Below are 8,007 nucleotides of genomic sequence, written 5' to 3' on the forward strand. Positions count from 1 at the left end.
TTGGACCACAGGCTACGGTGGAAAGCTACGCTCAACGCGGCACACATGCCTTGCCTACTCAACCCATGACTTACGAAAGAGATTCTGTCAAACCTCTGAACTATGGTGGCATTACAATAAAACTTTATTGTTTCGGAAGTAGCTCTTAAACCCCTACCTTTTGTTAAGAGTTACCTAGATCGGTTAGCTGACACAGTCAAAGAAGTGTCGAAGGGTCACTAGAACCCAACCAAAGTAATGAGAAAACCTCTAACAAGAGTGAAAGAAATGCCAAAACCTTGGTGTTGCATTGAGTCGTGCAATAGGCACATCTTTCTGGCCTTGCGCTATGCTGAGCGCCAAGCGTGTCGTCCCAGCGTTTTGATATATCAGGTGCTAGGTGTGATAAGGACCTGGCCTTCATGGAGGTTATGGTTTTCACATTTTTTTTTTTTTAATTATTTGTTTGAAAATTGCTTTTTTTTTTTTTTTTTCGTAAATGGGTGATACTGATTTGAGAAAGATAATTTTCAGTGATTTAGGGTAAAACAAGTTGTGTTGTATTGAAGAAATGAAAGATGAATTTCAGACCTAGAGGACTGAAGGACAAAAGGAGTTCAGGAAGAAAAGATTATTAAAAAAAAAAATTCTTTTTCTTTGTTTAACTTCTTTATTTTCTTAATATTATTAATATCATAACTAGCCCTTATTTATGTGACGTGTAGAAATGATGCAGTGAGTTAGTGTGATAACATGAGGCTAGCACTCGACTATATTTTTAAGGTTGATAAACAAGTTTCAATCCAGAAACTTAAATCTTAAAATCTGAAGTAAAATCTGAATAATTTATTGAATATTCTATACCTTCAGAAGAAATAAATAATATATTTATATAAGATGGTTAAAGCCAACCCTAACAATGCTCTAATTAAATAGGAAAATAAAATCCTACTTAAACACAAAAACTGATTAAAACAAGAAATCTAATTGTTGACCAATTATAAAATAAGAAAATAAAATTTAACTAAATTAAAACTTCCTAAATCAACTAAGCTTTTAATTAAAATAGAAAACTACTTGAATTCTTAATATGAATCCTAAATAAATAAGAAAATTAAATAAAGAAAGGGAAACAAAATTACATCCTAATTAAATGCTAATTTAACACTATTTTTCCTACATCAAGAAAGGTCACAGCATTTTACTAACAACAAAGATTGAAAGCTATTTTTAAAACTACATGGTTATAGCAATAAAACTATAGTTGAGGGGGTTGAAAATCATTTGCTCCTTACTTAAGTTTGGGATTAATTTTTAGAAGCTGGGACCACGGCAGTCCCTTGTTTTGGGGTTGACCAGGTCCCTAAAATTCCTAAAAAGGATAAAACCCAAATTATTGCTAAACAAGGCGTCACGTTCACGCGTAAAGCCGAAACGTTACTCTTCCAAATCCTCCATAAGGTGGGGTATCTACGTTCAAAATTCTTCATGTCAACCACACGTATCTACATTAAATTGTCAGAAGGCGATCTAGGCTTCAGTGGTACCATTGGCGACAAAACACAATGTCCCACCTCGAAAACATGAGAAACAGGGGAATTTGTAGAGTGAAAAACAGAGGGAAACAGGGGAGGATTCGCCATGCCTGTCCCAACTCCTATATAACATGAAGTGCTGTATGGACTTTTCATAAACTACCCTGGAATTTCTGATATCGTCGCTTGGGATATCTATTTTTCTCAAAGCCATATTTGAGTGATAGTTTCAGAAATTTTAGATATAGTTTATGAAATACATATAACATAATAATAGAGAGCAATTAGAAATCTTACTTTTAGTGTTTAATGACTTGTTTAATTGATAATATTATCGAATTGATTTTGAATTATAGTAGATATATTGATTTATGTTTATTTGGGTTGGTGGCTGTTGGAAAAATAAAGTGGGAAATTTTCAATGACTTGACTTTGGAAGATTCCTTTCGTTTTTCATCTCATTTGCAAGTCATGAAGCAAGTCGGATATATATATATATATATATCAATTTCAGACTCAAAGTCGCAAAGCGAATTCAAGAGATTTAAAAAAAGATAAATTTATTTTTTTCAGATAAAAAGAAATTTGTTGTAAGGTTAGGAAGGTTTATTAAAATTTGCTAACCTTTTAAAGAAAAAGCCAAAGGAGAAAAATCACCAGAAATTTTGGTGGGATTTTTTTTACTTTATGGGTCGGGACAGTCAAAACTTGAGATTATAATAAAGTATTTGTTGGAGTTGTCGACTACTTCAGCAGTAATGGGTAACGGAGACGCACTCGGGGGTCTCGCTGACCGGTCAACGGGCGGGTGTCCCGCTCCCCGGTGAGCGGGAGGGGGTCGCGGGGGCAGCGCCCCAGAGCCCGTAGGCGGTTTTGGGCTTTTCCATGTATAACCGCTGTAGGATTTCTTTTAAGTTATTAATTCCTTTTTGGGTTGGGCTTAGGAATAGGAATCCTTGTAAAACTATGTTTAATCTCTTAAACCTAGTATATAAACATACTTTTCTTTTGTTATGAGTGTGAGAGCAATTCATTCATTGTAAACGAGAGAGGTGAGGCATATTTCAATAATATTGACTCAGCTGGACATAGCCCACATTGGGTGAACCAGGGTAAATCGCGCGTATAATTTCTTTGTTTACTGTTTTGTTTTGTTTTACTATTATTATTTTGTTCCTGTTGCTTCTCTATTTCGTTCAGTATTGAGATGAAGATTGCATAGAAGTTGAACAAAAAGTGAAAAATAAATAATTTAGCTTTGGGAAAGGAAAATGAGTGGATTGATTTTGTTTGAAAATGAGTGCTATTGAGTATTGATTTGGGAAGAATGATTTTCACTCATTTTCGCTTAAGAATAGTTTTGTATTGGTTGTATTAAGAAATGAAGATTAAAATAAACCTCAAGGAGTGAAAGAAGCAAAGAAGAGAAAGAAAAGACAAAAAAAGAAAAAAAAAATCTTTTTTTTTAAAGGACGTTATTTTAGTTTTATTTTATATTATTCATATCATAAATACCTTTTAATGCCAGTTTATTTGACTCAATAGAAAAGTCCTAACGTTTCCCTAACGGCAAGTGGGTTTGGTGCTATTTCCAAAAACTACATAGTTGTAGTAATACCACCAGAGTTTAGGGGGTTGACGATAATTTTTCCCTTACGTAAGTTTGGGATTATATTTTGAGAAGTTGCAACGGTTGCAGTTCCTAAGATTCCACAACAGAGAGATAAGTAAACTACTCCTGAACTAGTCAAAAAATCATACGCGTAGAACCAAGAAGTGACTCTTTCAAATCTTCCATATCCTAAAAGTGCAATTGTGGTCAAAGCATTTTGGATGAGAGGAATCCCCGTGAAGCTCAAGCAAGAAATTAAGAATTAGGCGTCGAAGAAGGAACTAGAAAGTAGTCAGCTCCATGTAATAGTTGGGGGACCCTGTCATCAAATCGAGCACACCCATATATATATGAAATAAGAAAACATCTATCATACTACAGTGGTATAAAGTAAGGTATGCTTTACCCACCCTATCCTCATGTCAAATCACCATCTCCAATAACCTAACATTACAAAAGATGCGATATATTATCAATTTTTGAGTATTTTTTTCATAACTTACTAAAGATTACAAAAACTTCAAACTTGTATTGAAAAGCTCAAAATAATCATTAGTTGCCAAGTCAATTTTAATAAAAAATATTGAGGAACATAAATACTCATAAACTCATAAAGAAAAAAAAAAAAAAAAAAAAAAATAACTGGCAGAGTTATTGGAATTGAGCGCTAGCGACATTGCAACCGGTTCGGACGATGTCACCAACCGAATGAGCCTTTAGTGCTAACATTGGTGAAAAACGACAATGTTCTGGCCTGGAAGCACGAGAAACGGGAATTGCAGAGTAAAAAAACAGAGGAAAACAGAGGAAGAAAAAATTAGTATAGACTTGCTACGATGCAAACTGATATAATAAGTTGTGTCCAATGCATCAATCATTATTTTGGCTTAAATATGGACTTGTTATATGCATCCTGTAATGGTGAAAAAACGAGGGCAAGAATCTAAACAAATTTAAGGCATTTTAAATGTTATGAAGATTGGTCTATTTTTTTTCTTTGTTGTTAAATGATTTTCTGCTTTATTTGTTGGCCATAATCAATAACAGATTGTATGAGGATCAGCCTGGTATCTTCCTGCCATTTATAAAGTCTCCAAATTGATAATCAGTAACTTACCTAAATTGAAATGCATTGGCAACCGTTTACTTTTTAGTGCAGAGATGAGCCCGAATTTCACACTTAGAAGAAAACGAATTAATGGCCAGAGAAGTTCATGTTTTAATAAGCTTTAATTCAATTTTGTCATTCTCCTTTTAAATAAAAATGGATTACAATTTTAAATTTCACTTCATATATTTTCATAGGTTTGAAACTCAAGCAAACTTCAAGATTGTCTGTTAACTCTCCTTTATTGTTTCTGAAATCACTTGTTTTAACAGAAATTAAATTCTCCACTAACCAACATTATCTTGTAAATATTTATAAACAGATGAAGATTCTAAAATTTTTGCTATCTGAATTCTGAATCTGGGCAGGCAAATATATCAAATATCTGGAATGAACTATCTAATGTGTGCGTTAGAGTTTACTCATAAAATTGTTTATAATCATAGCACGGCAAATATACCTTAGTAACTTTACCATTACACGAATGGATCCACAAAATAAAATAAAATAAAAAATTAAAGAAACTAAAAAACAAAGAAAAAGAAAAAAGAGAGAAATGAAACGCTTAACAAAAGAAAACATAATAATCTAATCACTCTCATTCTCTCTCTCACACAGAAAGAGCTCTTGGGCAGGGCATATAGAAAATCATTTTTCTGCATATCTTGCGGTGAGGATAGACAAGAACATGAAGATGGCTGCTACTGACGAAAACAAAGAGATTGCATCTGCCACGCAAAAATTGAAGAACGTTCCGTATCTATGCAGAATTGGAAAGCCACCATCGCTGTATCCACCACTGTCGCAATGAGTACTGTCACTATTGAGCAAGAAGTGACTGCATCTTTCATCCATTTTTTCACCTTCTTTAACAAGATCCTGATTTCCTCAACAAATACCATTGCGGGAGTTTTTCCTTGAGAATTTTTATGTTCTTTGATTGTAGGCGGTACCATTTTCTCTACTTCCTCTACAAACCATATAATCGAAAAAAAAAAAAAAGAATAAATGAAAAGGCTTCTAAAACAGTTTAAACAAAAAAATCTTAGTACCTTAAACAACTGCGACTCACGCTGCATCTTAAGTGCTGCACCGGGGATGCAATAAAGTAGATATAGAGGTGCAAGCTTTCCAGCTAAGTGCAAGATATTATTTCCAGATTTGTCTTCAGACATCAACAACAATTTTTTGTTGCTACTCATTTCGATTATGAGGTTGTATACTACTTCATGACGGTTAATAACTGCGAAATGAAATGCATTATGTTGTTCTTGATCTGAATACAAGACTGCACCCGGAAAAGAATTTATAATCTCTTCCACAACTTCGTGAACCCTGGCTCTGCCTCTAAAAGGAGTGATTTCTTCAATATCGAGGAAGCTTTTTCATAGCCTAGATCTCTTGTAATTTTCATGCACAAGGCTTTGGCAAGTCTTTTTATTTGTTGATGCGTCCATTTTTTCTCTCCAATTATACTTTGGTAAACTCGAACTGCGCAAATTCAACAAATAATTCTTGAGAATTACAGAAAATTCCCACCCCCCAGCGCGCAACGCAACCCCAACCCCAACCCCCCCCCCACAAAAAAAAAAATTCCCCTTTCATGAAATAATATTGCAATAAGCCCTTAAAATTACATCTACCCATCATCCATCAAGTAAAGTTTTTAAAATTACATTAATTTTTCCACCAAACTTGGGCCAAAAGCCTGGATAGGCCTGACCCAGGCTTGGATACTAAAAACCTGGGCTTTTTCTCGGGTTCAGGCTTAGAATTCTAAAATGCACTGTGGGCCTAACGTGGACAAGCCCAACCCGGCCGGGTTATTTAGGTCGCATGGAAAACTAATTTTTTTTTGGTTAAGTAAAAACTAATTAATAACCCATGGATATCAATAAAGTTTAGATATTTAATTCATTTGAAAGGAGAAAGAACCCCACTTTTTACCAAATCAAGAGGCTGATAGAAATCCACTCCAATAACTCAACAATTTGGATTGGGCTATGGGTCTTTCATGGGCTTGGATAGAACTCTCCTTGGAAAACCGGTTTGCCAAGGGAGGGTGCCCAAACCTTTATAACCCACGTGCCCACCCTTTTCCGTTTTAATATGAGATCCTACCATTCCCCCACGCTTTGAGACCCAACGCCCTCATTGGTCTTCTTTCTAGAGAGCGCTCGCCCTCATCGGCTACCCCGCCCTCATCGGCCTTTACTGACCTCTCTTTGGGTCTTACTTCACCTAGAAGCCTGCCAGCAACTCTCCTTCTCAACCCCTCGAGGACCCACTAGGCCCTGCTGCGTGGGCTTCACGTCGGCCTCTTTACCGCTTGGGTGACTTCGCGGATCCCCTTTCCTTGGGGTAGTAGCCCGGGCCGAAGGTCAACCTGCCACGCGTCCGCAGGATCATGCTCTGATACCAATTGATAGAAACCCACTCCAATAACTCAACAATTTGGGTTGGGCTATGGGTCTTTTATGGGCTAGGGTAGAACTCTCCTTGGAAAACCAGCTTGCCAAGGGAGGGTGTCTAAGCCTTTATAACCCACATGCCCACCTTTTTCCCTTTCAATGTGAGATCCTAACAGAGGCCATCATGCGATATATGTTATGTTTTATGCACAAATTTAATCTTACAAAACAATGAGAGACTCCATCCTACAAATTGAAGTCTTGAAATTTATAATCTTTATGGTCACAAATTGTAAATTCTTAATATAACAAATAGTAAACTGTAAAATTGAGCTTGTTTATGAAAACTTATTAAATATCTTCATTCCTGGCAAAAATTTAATCAAGAATTAGGTGAGATACATGTTATTATACTCACCCTGCCCTTTTCCACTGGAAAGCGTACGGTTTCTGGCTGTTGTACTCAGAAGAGTCTCACCATCATCTAACTCCATTAGAGCATTTGGATAATCTTCAACTTCCCTTATAGCTAAGTCGAGAACACAAGATGATGGACAGGAAAAAAAAAAAAATATATATATATATATATATAATATATATATATATCGCTGTATTTATAATTAACTGTAAAAGTGGAAGGAATGAATCGGTAATTAGTAGTAGCTAATGGAAGAATTAACTCACCATAAAATCGAGCTATTATTAGCCAATGAACGAACTAAACATTGGTTTTATGTTTAACTGGACAAGAATACAAGAAGTTTCTATCTGTGAATTTCAATAAATAGGTAATCATCTCCTTATAGCCATGTTGAGCAGCCTCAATTAAAGGTGTTTTGATATCCAATAAGTCTGTCCATTTCTCCCTTATCTTCTTGGCTGCTTGGACGTTACCAACAATTGCAGCAATTGAAAGCACAGTTTTGCCGTCTTTATTTGTGAGTGTCACTTGATCATTTGACATCTTAGTCAATAGATACTCCACGATACGATTCGCGGTGACTGTTCCTACAGCTACATGAAGAGCTGTGTCAGAGTTTTCCGTGATCCTGGCTTCTAACACATGTTCGTCCGCGTTACAGACTTCTTTTACATACCGTAAGTCGCCTCCGAGTATAGCTTTATACAGTGGTAGGTACTTTTTTTGGATTGTCTACAATAAATAAAAAAAAAAATTATGTATTTGCTTAATTATGAAAGTTCATTGCCATTTTCTGGTACGTAGATACCCATAAGTTGAGATGAAGACAAGGTCATATACTGAGTTGAAGAAGCCACGGGCTGTGATGGATTGGTCAACTCTATGACTACAGACTGCTCCCTATCTTATTGAAATGATTCTGAAGAAGAGGTGGCCATAGG

The sequence above is a fragment of the Pistacia vera genome, unplaced genomic scaffold (assembly GCF_008641045.1).
Source record: "Pistacia vera cultivar Batoury unplaced genomic scaffold, PisVer_v2 Contig277, whole genome shotgun sequence".
NCBI classification, from domain to species: Eukaryota; Viridiplantae; Streptophyta; class Magnoliopsida; order Sapindales; family Anacardiaceae; genus Pistacia; species Pistacia vera.